This window comes from Anoplophora glabripennis, unplaced genomic scaffold (genome assembly GCF_000390285.2).
Source record: "Anoplophora glabripennis isolate ALB-LARVAE unplaced genomic scaffold, Agla_2.0 scaffold133, whole genome shotgun sequence".
Lineage (NCBI taxonomy): Eukaryota > Metazoa > Arthropoda > Insecta > Coleoptera > Cerambycidae > Anoplophora > Anoplophora glabripennis.
Genome location: NW_019416244.1, coordinates 506,976 through 526,739, shown reverse-complemented (window position 1 = coordinate 526,739; position 19,764 = coordinate 506,976).

Here is a 19,764-nt window from a genome sequence, read left to right as displayed (position 1 = left end):
TAACTATTAGACAGACAAAAATTAATTAATAGGTGTTCTTCTAAAGAGTAACCTAAAACAACTTTTCAGCACCTTCGTACGTGTTTGTCTAATTACTTTTCCTCGAGAGTTATTTTTGCGTGAACGGGGATTTTAGCGGAATTAGTCAAACTAACTTGATAATTTAGGGCGTGTGGCGGATGAATAAAACATGGCGAGCCAGTGGGCGTTAGAGCGGTACTAATGCGGACATAGAGTCGGTGTCGGAGCTACCGGGACTTGGGGCTCTGTTTCATAAACTTCGTCCACTTTGCCGTTTTGGATAAATATTTCAGTGAGACCCGTAATTCGTTTGAAGGCGATTTGGAACTATCCCGTGCTATTACCGGACGATATAGGACGTTAATTTGAGATGAGAGGTTAATGTACAGGGCAATTCACACAACATTCTACCTCGGTTTTGCATTTCTATCTAGAGAAACATTGTGGAGACTGGAGGTTTCGTAAATTTTCTTGCAACTCTGTATATTTGACGATANCTACATTTGACCTTGAGCTGACCTTAACATAAAGCTAATCGGGTCATACGAACACCGGATTCGGATTCAGCGACCCCAAAACATATAACTACCACGATCTTGTCTTTCGGACCTCCCACTTTGTTTTTGTGGGGCTGTGCAATTTACAAAAGTGTATGGCTAAAATGCATTGTTTTCAGGATAATGATTATCTTTTTTTTAATAATGATAACAATAATAATTAAAATAACCACGTCATCCATGATTGAAGTAAAATCTTGTTTAGGTACATATTTTTCCGCAACTGTTTTCTGCAAATTGATATAAACCAAAACTGTGTATTAATTTTGCACATCGTGTATCTCGAAAATGAAGCGCTTTCGAAAACATACAGCATCTTTTTTGTTAATTGTTAATTAATTCAATTAAATGCGTTATTACAGTTTGGACAAGCATTTTGTTACCAATGAATATGAATTTTGTATAGAATATAGAAAAAAATATGGAATAATATACAAGGTGTTCCATTAAAGAAAAATCAACTTTATTTCATCATGACTTTTTGATTGATGCTGTAAGTATACTTAATTTTTCTTTATTGTAATAGATCTTAGAAACCCTAAAACGTTTGTGTCTTCTGATTTTTCGGTACTTTAGGTGACAATCGACCGTTTCCATACATATCAGCGATTCTGTATAAACTTTTAACTATTAGGTAGGTAAAAATTAATCAATAGGTGCTATTGATTAAAACGTTATTCTAAAGAGTAACCTAAAATAACTTTTCAGAACCTTCGTACGTGTTTGTCTAATTACTTTTCCTCGAGAGTTATTTTTGCGTGAACGGGGATTTTAGCGGAATTAGTCAAACTAACTTGATAATTTAGGGCGTGTGGCGGATGAATAAAACATGGCGAGCCAGTGGGCGTTAGAGCGGTACTAATGCGGACATAGAGTCGGTGTCGGAGCTACCGGGACTTGGGGCTCTGTTTCATAAACTTCGTCCACTTTGCCGTTTTGGATAAATATTTCAGTGAGACCCGTAATTCGTTTGAAGGCGATTTGGAACTATCCCGTGCTATTACCGGACGATATAGGACGTTAATTTGAGATGAGAGGTTAATGTACAGGGCAATTCACACAACATTCTACCTCGGTTTTGCATTTCTATCTAGAGAAACATTGTGGAGACTGGAGGTTTCGTAAATTTTCTTGCAACTCTGTATATTTGACGATATCTGCAATTTAATTTTTCTGGATACTATGATATACATGGTGTGAATTTAAGTGGGGGTCAGTTTTTTTTTAGGTAATAACGAGCGTTCAAATAAAATAGTGGTCGAAGTTGGCTCTGACACATTGGACGTAGGGAGTAGCTTATAGCGACCAACTTAACCTCATTTCTCAACGAGCTGTATAGCAGCTGTCAGTTTCAATAACGTTGATGACTATATAACTTTATTTTAAAGAATAATCGTGATAACAATAACAAACAATTAAAGGAGCTGCGGAAAGTGTCCCCCTCCTTGTTATAACAATAAATTAAAGCAGCTGCTGAAAGTGTCCCCCTCCTTGTTCCAAGTACTTTTCACACCTGTTCCTCATAGAATTAAAGACATTTTCTAAGATGCTCGGGGTATTGTTAATTTCACGAATCTTGTCTATAAGTCGAGCCTGCAGATGGTTTAAATCAGGAATAGGCAGTTCAAAAATAGTGTTTTTAAGGTAAGGCCACAAAAAGAAATCAAACGGCGTAATATCACATGACCTCGGTGGAAATTCATGTTCGGCATTGAGACTTATTAGTCGATTTTGGAAAACTTCCCTCAACATATTCATCGTCTCGCCTGCCGTATGTGCCCTTGCGCCATCTTGTTGAAAGTAAAAGTTTGTAATTTCGTTTTCTTCCAGCTGGTTAACAAAAGGAGCGATAATTTCTTCTCTATACCTTTGCGCAGTAAGAGTACCATTAAAAAAAATAGGTCCATAAATCCTCCTTCGATTGAGAGCACACCAAACTCCAATTTTTTGAGCGTGTAAGTAGGGGCCCTCGACAAAAAAGTTATCTGGTTTTTCAGAAGACCACATTCTCATATTCTGTGAGTTTACGTAACCACTTAAATGAAACCAGGCTTGATCAGAAAATAAGGTGATATTATGAAGTTCACCGTAGTTGTTTAAAAACCGTTCACAAAATACAGCCCGTCGCGGAAAATCAACTTCATGAAGTTCTTGCTGACAAGTTAAACGATAGGAGAACAAACGCAAATATTTTTTTAACACTGTGTGGCAGGTACCGACTGATACTCCCACAATTTGTGATAAAAAACGTACAGAAGTTCTTGGCGCATTTTCCATTATTTGTTGGACATTTTCTTTTAATTCTTCAGTCCGTTTTTTATGTCGGCCGCTTCCTTCTTTTCTTGTTACACTGCCCGTTTCACGAAAAACATTAACACAACGCTGAACTGCACTTTGAAAAATTTTGTACTCAACAACGCCGGGAAATTGATTTTGAAATTCTATGAAACATTCCTCAATAGAATACTTCCATATTCCATCAATCTTGCGTCCATTTCTAAAGTAGGACTCTATGATAAACACTTTTTGTTCTTGAGAAAACACCATTTTAAACGCTTTTTAAAACGAAAATATTCAAATTGATAGCGGCGATATAGCGCTTTGACAGATGACGTTTAAGTTCATTTGCTATACGCTACGCACTACGTCCAAATTTTCAGAACCAATTTGACCACGTTTTTATTTGAACGCTCGTTAGTACTTATCTCCCAAAATACTACTCTAAGATTCTTTTTCTTTATCAAATAAATATTCTAACTATAATTCGATTTTTAAACTGCGCTTAAATTTTTGTTTACGCTGTCATGGGCGAACAACCCAGAATTAGCCTAGTAAGTTGTATCATAACTTATCCAAACCAACTGTTTGAAGGCCATACTACGGTAGAAAATAACTATGTAAAAACATATTGTTTTTGTATGACTTGCGACGTGTTATTTTAAAGTCATCATATTTTTCAGCCGAACATTAAAAAACATTCTACTGTCTTTAAAAAATTTAAAATTAAAAAATAAAAACTAGTTTTGATATGTAAATACGTTACTAAATGTAAATAATAATGATTTATGTTTAAATAAATTTTTGATGTTTTAAAAAACGTAGGTACCTACATAATAAGAAATACAAATATTCACTGATCTGATTGATGTGAAATATTTTTTAAACCAATTCTAGTTTTTAACAATAATTGTGTTACGAACGCATACGAAAGGCAACGGGAAACTAGCCATCGCCATTAACGCCGTATGAATCTAAAGTGGCAAAGCCACAGAGAGGACTGTATGGTCCTTATGTACAATATATTTAGGGTCCAAAAACATAAATATAAAATCTCTACAACATGAATTTTTTTTTGGTCGCATTTAGTAGCCCACTCTGATTTTCGGCAATAACCTTTCCATTAAGGCAGTTTGTCCCGAGCCAGCCCTAATCACGACTTATGAATATTTTAATCGCAGGAACAACTTCTGCCCCCAAAAACCCCGCCTCTCAGTTTCGGTTGCAGCGGGGGGGCGGCAGTCGTGCTCCGCGAACCGAGGTGTCGCTAATTTGTTCAAAGTGCAAATTTTATCTGCACCCAATTTGGAGCTCGAAAAGAGCCCTCTCCCCCACTCGACTCCATTTGAAGTCTAGAGCGCCCGTTCTCTTCTCTCTTAAGTAAGTCGTTTTAATATTTATGCGCATGAATATTAATGGCGACTTTTTTTTCTTAGCGCGTACGTATAAAAGTGTCGCCCGATGACGGCTGCAGGCGGCGGAGATTCGGATAGGCGGCGATGCGATCCCGCGAGTGTTTTATTTAATTTAACACGCCGCCCGATTCCTTTTAGTGAGGATAATTGTTAAGCCGTTTTGTTGGATCTAATGGCGAGTTATGCAAATGGGCGAAAATTGCGCTAATTCGGATTCGCAGTGAGAAGCGTCGGGGCTAAAACTATGATTTGACGAGGAAATGCATATAAAAATAGTAAAGTGTAATAGGGAGGGAGGGAGTATATGAAACCAGCATGTTGTACACTCATAGAAATGTATACGCCCAGTTGAAGGATGCGGGCACCGGCAAATGGCGTACGCACACAGCCGCAGTGGGCGATTGGGTCATAAATTTCAGTTGTCGACAAATTGCCTAGCAGTGCAGTGCAGCAAAGCGGAATTTGGTTTGTTTTAGGTAATTTTAATTTATTATAGGCACCTTCTATTAATCATTCATATTATAATTGTGAAAGGGGATAAAGAGGGATAAGTTAACTTTCTCGTACTGGTTTTTTGTCTATATTTTATACAGTAAATACTCATAAATGCACGCAGGCAATGAGACAAGCCAAATGACATTAAAAATGCATTATTTAGTAAATATAACATTCATTGAACGCATTCCACATATTAAAGGTTTAATGTAACTATTTGTTTATATTTATAGTTATGTTTACTTTACTAACTTTACTCGAAATGTCGGCGATATTATTGCTGTTAATTATTTCTTCTGCGATAATATTATTACTACATATTAGAAAATTTCTCTTTGTTTCTCCCCCCTCTAAATATTTTATCTGCTATGTCTAGTTTATTTGCGAAACCAACTCCTCAAACCCAATAAAATTCTTCACTTTGGTGTTCAAAACCAATCAAATTTTTATAAACATCTTTCGTATGTTCATTCATCTTTCCTCTATTAGAACTTGAGAGTATTTAAGAGACCTGAACGGGTCAAATGGATCCCGGAATCAGATTCAGCGACCCTAAAAACGTACAGATATGTGGGTTTACTTTGTTTGCAACTGATTATCTACATTTGACCTTGAACTGACTGACCTAAACCTGACTGGATCAAGCGGACACCGAATACCGATTCAGTAATCCCAAAAACGTATGGATATGTAGGTTTACTTTGTTGGCAATTGATTCTCTACATTTGACCTTGAACTGATCTTAATATAAAGCTAATCGGGTCAAATGGACACCGGATTCGGATTCGGCTATCCCAAAAACGTATAAATATGTAGGTTTACTTTATTTGCAATTGATTATCTAAATTTGACCTTGAACTGACATTGACCTAGACCTGACTGAATCAAACGGACACCGAATTCAGATTCCGTAACCTCAAAAACGTATAGACCTGTAGGTTTACTTTGTTGGCAATTAATTCTCTACATTTGACCTTGAGCTGACCTTAACATAAAGCTAATCGGGTCATACGAACACCGGATTCGGATTCAGCGACCCCAAAACATATAACTACCACGATCTTGTCTTTCGGACCTCCCACTTTGTTTTTGTGGGGCTGTGCAATTTACAAAAGTGTATGGCTAAAATGCATTGTTTTCAGGATAATGATTATCTTTTTTTTAATANGTAAAAAGGAGTAGCACATATTTCTACCAGTTTGCTGCATTTATTTCGCGTATATTTTGCATTTATTAAAGTTAAAACAATATTATACCATATATATTATACTTATAACCAGAAGATTTTGAGAACTCCTCGAAAACATAAATATAAAATCTCTACAACATGAATTTTTTTTTGGTCGCATTTAGTAGCCCACTCTGATTTTCGGCAATAACCTTTCCATTAAGGCAGTTTGTCCCGAGCCAGCCCTAATCACGACTTATGAATATTTTAATCGCAGGAACAACTTCTGCCCCCAAAAACCCCGCCTCTCAGTTTCGGTTGCAGCGGGGGGGCGGCAGTCGTGCTCCGCGAACCGAGGTGTCGCTAATTTGTTCAAAGTGCAAATTTTATCTGCACCCAATTTGGAGCTCGAAAAGAGCCCTCTCCCCCACTCGACTCCATTTGAAGTCTAGAGCGCCCGTTCTCTTCTCTCTTAAGTAAGTCGTTTTAATATTTATGCGCATGAATATTAATGGCGACTTTTTTTTCTTAGCGCGTACGTATAAAAGTGTCGCCCGATGACGGCTGCAGGCGGCGGAGATTCGGATAGGCGGCGATGCGATCCCGCGAGTGTTTTATTTAATTTAACACGCCGCCCGATTCCTTTTAGTGAGGATAATTGTTAAGCCGTTTTGTTGGATCTAATGGCGAGTTATGCAAATGGGCGAAAATTGCGCTAATTCGGATTCGCAGTGAGAAGCGTCGGGGCTAAAACTATGATTTGACGAGGAAATGCATATAAAAATAGTAAAGTGTAATAGGGAGGGAGGGAGTATATGAAACCAGCATGTTGTACACTCATAGAAATGTATACGCCCAGTTGAAGGATGCGGGCACCGGCAAATGGCGTACGCACACAGCCGCAGTGGGCGATTGGGTCATAAATTTCAGTTGTCGACAAATTGCCTAGCAGTGCAGTGCAGCAAAGCGGAATTTGGTTTGTTTTAGGTAATTTTAATTTATTATAGGCACCTTCTATTAATCATTCATATTATAATTGTGAAAGGGGATAAAAGAGGGATAAGTTAACTTTCTCGTACCGTTTTTTTGTCTATATTTTATACAGTAAATACTCATAAATGCACGCAGGCAATGAGACGAGCCAACTGACATTAAAAATGCATTATTTAGTAAATATAACATTCATTGAACGTATTCCACATATTAAAGGTTTAATGTAACTATTTGTTTATATTTATAGTTATGTTTACTTTACGAACTTTACTCGAAAAGTCGGCGATATTATTGCTGTTAATTATTTCTTTTTCGATAATATTATTACTACATATTAGCAAATTTCTCTTTGTTTCTCCCCCCTCTAAATATTTTATCTGCTATGTCTAGTTTATTTGCGAAACCAACTCCTCAAATCCAATAAAATTCTTCACTTTGGGGTTCAAAACCAATCAAATTTTTATAAACATCTTTCGTATGTTCATTCATCTTTCCTCTATTAGAACTTGAGAGTATTTAGGAGACCTGAACGGGTCAAATGAATCCTGGAATCAAATTCAGCGACCCCAAAAACGTATAGTATATTGGTTTACTTTATTGGAAACTGATTCTCTAAATTTGACCTTGAACTGACCCAGACCGTATCGGGCCAAACAGACACCGAATTCGGATTCAGCGATCCTAAAGATGTATGTTTAGTTTGTTTGTAATTGATTACCTACATTTGACCTTGAATTGACTTTGACCTAGACCTGGCCGGATCAAACGGACACCGAATTCAGATTCAACAACCCCAAAAATGTATAGATATGTAGGTTTAATTTGTTTGCAATTGATTATCTACATTTGACCTTGAATTGACATTGACCTAGATCTGACCGGATCATACTTACACCGTATTCTGATTCAGCAAACCCAAAAACATATAGACCTATATAGGTTTACTTTGTTGGCAATTGATTCTCTAAATTTGACCTTGAACTGACCTTAACATAAAGCTAATCGGGTCAAATGGACCCCGTATTCGGATTCAGCGGCCCCAAAAACATATAGCTATCATGGTCTTGTTTTTCGGACCTCCCACTTTCTTTTTGTGGGGCTGTGTAATTTACAAAAGTGTATGGATAAATTGCACTGTTTTCAGGATAATGATTACACAGCTCCATAAAAAAAATCGAGAAAATTACCCTTGGAGTCTGAGTATGTCTACTGGTGTGGCCCAAAAAAAAAAACGAATATATTTTTTTCATATTTCTTCCAAAGTAGCGTACCTTTCGAGCCACCTTTAAAAATAAATATCAACGAAGTAATAATTTTTTTTTATTGAATTTGATCAACAAAAGAATAGAAATAAATCACGAGACACTTAAATTTTAAAAAATTAAAAAATTATAAATATTTGATACTCACAGTGCGGTGGTAAATTTTGCCTCGAGAAATTTTTTAAGTGTCTCGTGATTTATTTTTATTCTTTTGTTCATCAAATTCAATAAAAAAAATATTAGTTCGTTGATATTTATTTTTAGAGGTCGCTCGAAAACATTTTAAGTTCACTACTTTTAAAGATAAAATAATTAAAATTAAAAAATTAAAATAATTAGGAGTGGCCTTTAGAAATTAAAATTTCGATTTGAAATTTTCAGAATCGAGATTTTGTTCAACCTAGAAAATGATAAAATAACGAGAAAAAAATTTTTTGACGATTTTGAACATTTTTAAAAATCTTGAGCAAACTCTAAAAAAGTTTTTTTTGAGCTGATTATTTGAGGGGGCTCTTAAAACATGATAAACTAACATATTTTCAACAAACACGGTTTTTTTAGGGCCACCATATGCTCTCGGGGTCGCTGAATTCAAATTTGGGGTCCATTTAACCCCATCACGTCAGGATTTTTCATAACCTCAAATTATAGGCCTAAAACAAAATAAATCCTATATCGATTAACTCAATCCCAATAACCCCATAACTCCTTAATCCCTTAAACCCTTAAACACCATAATCTAAAATGTTATAACCGCAAAATCCCAGAACCCGGTAAGAAAGAGATTTATGGGCGTTGAAGTCCTGAAAGACAGTATGTTCGAGCCATGCATGCTTCTTGAACTTTAAACCTATACCAACGAATATAGACGTCTTCTAGAAGAACGCTTAGGGTTGGGAATCGAGGACGAAATCTTGGGGGACGTGTATTTGAGGTTATAAAAAATCCTGACGTGATGAGGTTAAATGGACCCGAATTTTTATTCAGCGACCCCGAAAACATATGATAGACATAGTCAGACTCCAGGGGTAATTTTCTCGATTTTTTTTTGTGGAGCTGTGTTATCTTTTTTTTTTAATAATGATAACAATAATTAAAATAACCACGTCATCCATAATTAAAGTAAAATCTTGTTTAGGTGCATACTTTTCCGCAACTGTTTTCTGCAAATTGATATAAACCATACCTTTCCATTAATTTTGCACATTGTGTTCTCGAAAATGAAGCGCTTTCGAACACATGTAGCATCTTTTTTATTAATATATTAATTAAATTAATCAAATTAAATGCGTTATTACAGTTTGGACAAGCATTTTGTTATCAATGAATATGAATTTTGTTTAGATTGTAGAAAAAATATGGAATAATATACAGGATTAAAGAAAAAGCAACTTTGTTTCGTCATGACTTTTTGATTGATCCTGTATTTATACTTAATTTTTCTTTATTGTAATAGATCTTAAAAAACCCTAAAACGTTTCCATACATATCAGCGACCCTGTATAAACTTTTAACTATTAGACAGACAAAAATTAATTAATAGGTGTTCTTCTAAAGAGTAACCTAAAACAACTTTTCAGCACCTTCGTACGTGTTTGTCTAATTACTTTTCCTCGAGAGTTATTTTTGCGTGAACGGGGATTTTAGCGGAATTAGTCAAACTAACTTGATAATTTAGGGCGTGTGGCGGATGAATAAAACATGGCGAGCCAGTGGGCGTTAGAGCGGTACTAATGCGGACATAGAGTCGGTGTCGGAGCTACCGGGACTTGGGGCTCTGTTTCATAAACTTCGTCCACTTTGCCGTTTTGGATAAATATTTCAGTGAGACCCGTAATTCGTTTGAAGGCGATTTGGAACTATCCCGTGCTATTACCGGACGATATAGGACGTTAATTTGAGATGAGAGGTTAATGTACAGGGCAATTCACACAACATTCTACCTCGGTTTTGCATTTCTATCTAGAGAAACATTGTGGAGACTGGAGGTTTGGTAAATTTTCTTGCAACTCTGTATATTTGACGATATCTGCAATTTAATTTTTCTGGATACTATGATATACATGGTGTGAATTTAAGTGGGGGTCAGTTTTTTTTTAGGTAATAACGAGCGTTCAAATAAAATAGTGGTCGAAGTTGGCTCTGACACATTGGACGTAGGGAGTAGCTTATAGCGACCAACTTAACCTCATTTCTCAACGAGCTGTATAGCAGCTGTCAGTTTCAATAACGTTGATGACTATATAACTTTATTTTAAAGAATAATCGTGATAACAATAACAAACAATTAAAGGAGCTGCGGAAAGTGTCCCCCTCCTTGTTATAACAATAAATTAAAGCAGCTGCTGAAAGTGTCCCCCTCCTTGTTCCAAGCACTTTTCACACCTGTTCCTCAAAGAATTAAAGACATTTTCTAAGATGCTCGGGGTATTGTTAATTTCACGAATCTTGTCTATAAGTCGAGCCTGCAGATGGTTTAAATCAGGAATAGGCAGTTCAAAAATAGTGTTTTTAAGGTAAGGCCACAAAAAGAAATCACACGGCGTAATATCACATGACCTCGGTGGAAATTCATGTTCAGCATTGAGACTTATTAGTCGATTTTGGAAAACTTCCCTCAACATATTCATCGTCTCGCCTGCCGTATGTGCCCTTGCGCCATCTTGTTGAAAGTAAAAGTTTGTAATTTCGTTTTCTTCCAGCTGGTTAACAAAAGGAGCGATAATTTCTTCTCTATACCTTTGCGCAGTAAGAGTACCATTAAAAAAAATAGGTCCATAAATCCTCCTTCGATTGAGAGCACACCAAACTCCAATTTTTTGAGCGTGTAGAGGGCCCTCGACAAAAAAGTTATCTGGTTTTTCAGAAGACCACATTCTCATATTCTGTGAGTTTACGTAACCACTTAAATGAAACCAGGCTTCATCAGAAAAAAAGGTGATATTATGAAGTTCACCGTAGTTGTTTAAAAACCATTCACAAAATACAGCCCGTCGCGGAAAATCAACTTCATGAAGTTCTTGCTGACAAGTTAAACGATAGGAGAACAAACGCAAATCTTTTTTTAACACTGTGTGGCAGGTACCGACTGATACTCCCACCATTTGTGATAAAACACGTACAGAAGTTCTTGGCGCATTTTCCATTATTTGTTGGACATTTTCTTTTAATTCTTCAGTCCGCTTTTTAGGTCGGCCGCTTCCTTCTTTTCTTGTTACACTGCCCGTTTCACGAAAAACATTAACACAACGCTGAACTGCACTTTGAAAAATTTTGTACTCAACAACGCCGGGAAATTGATTTTGAAATTCTATGAAACATTCCTCAATAGAATACTTCCATATTCCATCAATCTTGCGTCCATTTCTAAAGTAGGACTCTATGATAAACACTTTTTGTTCTTGAGAAAACACCATTTTAAACGCTTTTTAAAACGAAAATATTCAAATTGATAGCGGCGATATAGCGCTTTGACAGATGACGTTTAAGTTCATTTGCTATACGCTACGCACTACGTCCAAATTTTCAGAACCAATTTGACCACGTTTTTATTTGAACGCTCGTTAGTACTTATCTCCCAAAATACTACTCTAAGATTCTTTTTCTTTATCAAATAAATATTCTAACTATAATTCGATTTTTAAACTGCGCTTAAATTTTTGTTTACGCTGTCATGGGCGAACAACCCAGAATTAGCCTAGTAAGTTGTATCGTAACTTATCCAAACCAACTGTTTGAAGGCCATACTACGGTAGAAAATAACTATGTAAAAACATATTGTTTTTGTATGACTTGCGACGTGTTATTTTAAAGTCATCATATTTTTCAGCCGAACATTAAAAAAACATTCTACTGTCTTTAAAAAAATTAAAATTAAAATAAAAACTAGTTTTGGTATGTAAATACGTTACTAAATGTAAATAATAATGATTTATGTTTAAATAAATTTTTGCTATTTTAAAAAACGTAGGTACCTACATAATAAGAAATACAAATCAAAATATTCACTGATCTGATTGATGTGAAATATTTTTTAAACCAATTCTAGTTTTTAACAATAATTGTGTTACGAACGCATACGAAAGGCAACGGGAAACTAGCCATCGCNAATTTGTATCTTAAATTTCTTTAAATATTTTCTTTAAATACATAATATCAAAACATAATTTTTATATAAAGGCAGATACATAGTGATTTGGAAAGAATAGTTGGAATACTTAAATATTATGACATTAATTTGCTTCTGTATATCGAATATTTTATAGGTATTAAAAAAACGGAAATCTTCTGGGTTTAGGTATAAGGGTATTACCCAGAATATCTATTCTGAGCCGGGTATGTAAATAAAATTATTAAATGAATGACAATGTATATATTTATTTTACAATACATAATGATAACGCCATGACATATTATTGGACATGCGAAAAGTGGTCTTAAATACCTATACGTATAATGTAATAATATGAATAGATATACAAGTAATTATTATAAACTCTTACCTGTTTTTACAATAAAATTTCACACCACAATCGCTTATTATACAGCACCAGCCAACAGATTTCATTAAATTAGGTTATACTAGCATATATGTACGTCATACGAACGACCGTATCCACGGAAAGACGGAAAAGAAAAGGATAAGCAATATGCGTAGTTCGTTAAAGGGGTACGACTTGACCGATGACGCGTGACCGCAAAGCTTCACAATTGGCTAATTCGATCACGTCACACTAAATCAATTTGTTATTCGTTGCATTTTTACTTGAATAGTTTGAAAATATATATCGTTTGAAGTGAACAAAACATTTTGTAATTCCCATTTGCACCATTTGAAAACATTAAACATCTAACGTGGTTGAAATAACAAAAGCTAAAAGGGAATTTATAACAACATATTTTGTTGAAAGGTAGTCTGATTCTTTTGCTGTAAGCAAACTTAGACTTAAATGAAATGAATGAAAATGTTAATTTTAAACTTAATTTAACACTTTTTATGTTTTACATTGACAAAATACTTACTTGTTTCATACATAATCTATGTTAAATTTAAGAAAATTTCAACTATTTTATTTTGTTACTTCTAATCTGGCCATTTCTTAAATTGTTTCATAAATTAGTTGATTGAAACATGCGTCTGTTGAAGTAACTAAAGAATATCAACAAAAAAATATTAATTGAATTAACAAATCTATTTTTACCGTGTACCATAATCCTAAGAAAATATTTAAGATAAGTATTTAAAAAAGTTTAAATGTTTTGTTCTACATTTTTTGATGTTCATTTATTTATTTCAATGATGTGAGAAAGAGTTTTTGTATGTATTTTATCCACAATAAATTCTCTACAAAGATGTCAAAATATAAGAGAACACCCTGTACCTATATCTGCAAATCAGACCTTATGCCGAGTCAGTTCCTTCCCATTTATTTTTTTGGCCTTTTTCTGCCATAGGGTAAAGGGTGCAAGCGTCGCACAATCGAAAAAATAACGTTTAAAAATATAGGTACATCAAAAAGCGTTTAACAGTTGGTAAAACTAGTGTAAATACTGCAAGTCACGGCACTCTATGGATCGCAGAGTTTAGAAGTTCATCACGGTTTGAAGTCTGAAGGGTTCATAATATCCCCATCAGTTCGCCCAACAGCGAAAGTAAATTGTAGTGAACACAGAAAATAGGGAGGAAGTGTTTTATTATTCACAACACTCAAACACCATGAAAAATAATTAATTGTGCTTCAAAAAGTGACTTTGTATTGTAAATGTTTTCGCATTCAGAATTTCTGCGCCGTCATCGCCAGCATTGTTGGTTTTTTAACACTTAATTTTAATTAAACGTATTGTGTGCTATGAGAAGCGCCCTCTGTGCTGCGCTAAGGCGATTCCGGTGCAAACGGATATTTAGTTTAACATACAAATTAACGTTCCATCGTATCGGGTTAAGGTATGCATATTAAATGCGTAATTATGTCAGATAGCGTGTTTTATTTGTTAGTCGTGACATCATTTCCATCCGCCGGCGCCTGTGATATACAAAGACCAGGACGATTATAATGGAATTAGCTTTGAATACATTTATTTTAATCATAGATGTTTAACAGCAATCAGTGATTCTCTAGAATGTTACCCAATGCGAGGCGCAATCCTAAACCTATAGAACTGCAAAAGGACATTCGCAATATTTCTGAGACTCAAGTAATTATCGTAGGCAGCTCCACAAAACAAAAACATTGTGCAAATGACCAAAATACATTATTCCCATATATTTTGAGTCACTGATTTTGAATCGATGTCACAATTGATTCAGCAAATCATCAGAATTTTCAAAAAATGCTTAAAAAACCCACAAAATTCGACAAATCAGCAGCTGAAACTAGTGGTCAGATATATTCCCATGTATCTTGACCCGTTGAACACGAATCCGAAGTCAGATTTGACCCATAAGGTCACAAAGCTTTCCTAACATTAAAAAAAAAACAGAAAATTAATAAATGCCCGGGTATGATTTAACAGCTACTGAAAATCGTGGTCTGGCTATGTATTCCCGTGCACTATACAAAAATCGATGTGAGAGAAAGCTATAAAGGTACGGTGTGAATCCATTGAGAAATTATTGAGTACATTTTCAGTCAATATTGCCCATTTAAATAATTTTACTCATTTATGACAATATTTGAAATAAAACTGAGTATTTTCACTCAGATATAGGTACTCGTTAAATAAATTCTACAGATAAACTCGTATTTAGCACTTACAGCTAAATCGGAGTAATTGTCCTCATTATTGACTGACCTCACTACAATCTATGGTTGTCGTGCGTTGTCTTTGTTTATTCCCATCGTCCCCATTAGGTTATCTCGTGGCGTGGTGTATGGCGTGTAGTGCTGGTGATGTCTTATTTAGTTTGAAGTCTTATGCATACGGAATAGACAATATCAACGCAAAAATGCTACAATTATGTTCGTCCATGCTAGACCATCAATTTACCCATATTCTGAATTGTTGTCTGGAATTAGGTTATTTTCCCATCAGTGGAAAACTTCAATAGTTAAACCTGTTCCTAAAGTAAAAAGTCCTTTATCTTATAGCGATTTTCGTCCCATAAGTTTGATTCCGGCATTATCAAAGATGCTAGAAAAAATTGTATATAAGCAACTCCTTTTATATGTAACAGAAAATAATATTTTGCCATCGCAACAATCTGGGTTTAGCAAGGGTTATAGTAAAACCACTGTGTTAGCAAATGTCACTGATGGCATTTTACGAAACATAGATTAAGGTAATACAACATGTCTGGTTTTATTAGACTTCTCTAAAGCTTTTGATACTTTTGATCAGGCTTTACTTTGTGAACAGTTATTTTATTATGGGCTTGATGCAACATCTCTGAATTTCTTTAAGGCATACCTTAGTAACCGTCAGCAAATAGTTATGTTAAATGATAAATCTTCATAGGCTGGTATTGTTTCTTCGTGGGTTCCTCAAGGCTCAGTCTTGGGCCCCCTCCTGTTTCTCATTTACACGGCTGAAATTTTTAAGTCGGTAGATTACTCTAACGTCATAGCCTATGCTGACGATACACAGTTGTCTTTTTCCTTCAATAGTGACGTTATTACAGCTAACAATAATATTAACTCCGACTTTGAATGAACGTAATAATTTAAAACTTAATTCTAGTAAATGTAATGTTATTTCCTTCACACCAGAACACATGAAAATAAAAATGCAGAGAGAATTAAAATTGCACATTAATAAATCAGCCGTTAAATTCTTTATATGTAGTAAAAAATGTAGGGCTCCTCCTAGATTCTAAGCTTCGGTTTCGTGAACAAATCTCTATTTTGGTAAATAAATGTTATATTGCTTTGAGGTTGCTTTACCAAAATGTAATTTGTGTTGTCTATTTTAAATTACTATAATTTATCTTTTTACTTTTTTATCGCTCAAAATGAATCGCATGTATCATGTTTCTTTTTTTCTTTTTTAGCTTTTGACGTCCATTTTATTTATTTATATATTCCTTTTTCTTCTTTTTTTGTTTTTTGTATTTTTTTTTGTATTTGTGTAATATAATATGTTTATAATCGTTAAGANAGGCACAGAATGACCAAATATTATATTTACTTTAATTTTCAATTTAGCGGTTTACAAAAAAGTGCTTGCGTAGTGTCTTTGTCTATAACCTTGAAAGTAATTTATTTCAGTGATATTTTAGTGATGGTACAATGTATTTTTGTATTTTTATTTTGTAGTTTCTATGTGATATTATAAAAAAGCGTGTAAACAAATCAAGAAAGAGTTCTTATGGTTAGAGACTGCTTTTTGTCAGGAAAAAATGATGTTGTTGCAGGAGAACGATATCAAATGGATTATACCAACCGGTAAATATCGAATAAGAAAATGTTTCTAAGATTGGTTCAACATTTAAGGGATTATGAAAACCTTGATCTCCAATACGCTAATGTTGAGCGGGAACACATTCAGGGACTGAGAAATGGAACCAGAAATGTTAAACGTCGTGGAAGAGGAGAAAAAAAGGAGGGGTATCAGTACCTACTTGAAATTAGCCACAAGATTTCAAGTATGTCATCTGTTGTAAAAATCAGTTGAGTAAACACATTATTTAATTATTTTTGTGCATTTTATTCACCGTTTTTTATTTATTACCTGTTTGAGTTTATCTTATCTAAAAGGACTAAATTTTCTTTTATGTGGGTTGATGGTTCTCTTGGCCAATACGCACTCAATAAAAATAACGTACCAAAGAGCAGTACTTCCAGACGGGTGGTGGTGTGCTTTGCTTTTTTAATATAATTCTCCACCTTTCTTTTAAATATGAAATTTGACAATAATGCATGTTGCAGTTCGCAAGTTTGTATCGCAGTAGCTTGTCCAGCGGCGGGGTACGAAGAAAAAAAGTTTTAAAAAAATCAGTTTTTATGACGAAATTTTAGAAAATAAACTTATGTGTTTCTAAAGGTCAAAAGTAAATCGAACAGGTAACAAACAAATTTATTTTATGTTATAGTAAAGTTTTAATTCTTTTATTTGCCAGTTTTCAAAATATCTAAACCGAATTTTGTTCAACTCTACTACTGGTGGAGTGGGTAATCATTTTTGGAAGAACTATTTGATTCTGGACGAAAGTTGTCCCTTTACATTTTAGTTAGATTGTTATTATGTATATCTTATATTTATAAATAAAGTCACTTATATGAAATCTTTACTATAAAAATATTATGAACTGTACTAGATACCTATATTTGATGCCTATTTGCTACAAATTGTAACACATGTATCTATAACTGCTTAAACATATACAATAATCTGTTTGCGAATATGGAAACACTACACTATACTATAACAGCTTGAATTACTCTCCATTTTTAAAAACACAAACCCAAAATCACTAATAAATTAATTACAATCACAATTAAATTAACGGAAAGATATCCTCGGACTTCCCCCGCGCGTTCGCCTATTTGCCTGTGCCGACAGAATTGCCCGGAACCGAATAAACGCAACCCAATTGACGTCACGCACCAAACACCAATGGAAGTCTAGAATTTGCTGCAGCAAAAAAATATCTGGTGCACGCCAAACGCAGCAGAAGAATATCCTAAAACTGTGCAATATCGACCCCACTGGGAGAATGCGGCACACACAATTTTATGTGAAGAATTTACAAACGAAACGGCTCGTACTTCTTTTTATGTTGACTGGTGAGCCGGATTTAAGATGAAATTACTGCCTATTATTTTGAGATCCGACTGTAGATACTTTTTAGAATATTTGAATCGTGAGAATTATGAAGCATGTGGTCATTTGTCCATAATTNCTTGCCTAAATATTGTAATTTTTTCTTTATACAATATCCAATGAAGTTTAAATTATTACTATTATTATTATTATTTGTATAAAACTTTTTTTTGTGGAGTTGTGTTGTTCTTAAAAAATGAAAATATAAACTGATAGATGGGCCGGATAATATTCATTGTATCAATCTATACAAAAATGGAAAGAAAGGAAATTTAAAATTACCAACCAATTGTAATAATCAACTACTTTGTGGAAATATTTAAAATAGTGTTATTTTAAGAATTTTGTTCACATGTTTAGCATCGCTGAAGCAATTGCTGAGAATTTGCAAACAGACATTTACACTAACTTTTCTTTAACAATATATATTTTGAAAATTTACTGAGGTTTGGACTTTCCCACGAACTTGTATAATTTTTTAATTCTTATCTTTGTGACAAATAATATTTGATAGTTTCAGTCCTGTTGAAGTACCTTAAGGGACCAACTTGGGACCTTTTCAATAGCAGATCTCAATGTCAGTTATGTGGATGATTTAAAAATATTTTCCAAAATTTTACACCACACACTGCTAACACACTTCTAATATACTTTTATTACATCTCATTTTTTGCTTTGTAATGTCATATACGGAAATGAACTTGTATATAAAAAGAAGTACATATATTAATTATTTTTACTATAACCTAAAAAATTATTAAATGAGATGTTGTGGTAGTTATTCGATTAGAGGGCAAGATTTACACTGACTTAAAATAAAATTAACAATTAAAATTAACACTCAAGAGATCTTTGTGACTTTAAATGTCATTTTTANAAACGAAACGGTTCGTACTTCTCTTTGTGTTGACTGCTAAAACTGGTGAGCCGGATTTAAGATGTAATTACTGCCTATTATTTTGAGATCCGACTGTAGATACTTTTTAGAATATTTGAATCGTGAGAATTATGAAGCATGTGGTCATTTGTCCATAATTTTAAATATACTGCGATCCAAGATAGGTGCAATAATCTTTCAGCCTTCATAAATGTTTACAAGCCAGGTCACCGCCAAGCTAAGGCAGCCCAAGATTACACGACTGGTACTGGTATCGAAAATTCCTTAAATGTTGACTTCACAAGTATTAATGATTCGTTTACAATGAACAATGACGAACTGTTACGACTACACTCGAGATAATGCGATAGCTGATTGGTTGAATAGTATCTTGTGAAAAATTACACCAATCATAGCCGGCGAAACAGAACGTTGTGTTTTAATATATTCTTGATGTTATTGTTTCAATAATTTTTAATTTTATTAAAATTTAATTGCCAATGCGAAGGGAATAAAATTGGGAAAATCGCATTTTGAAAATGTTCAATACCTGTAAAATGTCCAGTTTATTTATCTCATTACTGTAATATATACAGCGTGTCCCACTAGTGCGGGAAAGTCCAATATCTATGTTAAAGTGAGGAATATATGGATTTTTCTTTTTACTGTGTTGCCACATTTCTCGGAATGTACAAATTAAAAATATATTCAACTATACAGGGCGTTCCACTTTTCCTGAACAGACACCAACTTTGGTTTTTTAAATGGAAACACATTTTTTATATTTTTTTCGGATTCTACATCAAAAATAAAGGGTACTTTGTGTGTACTATTCAAATATTCACAGTTTTTGAGATATTTCGCTTGAAAGGTTTTTCTAGTCGATATTGGTTGCTTACATTTTCTGATACTGACAGGTTATACTAATAGCTACTAAGCC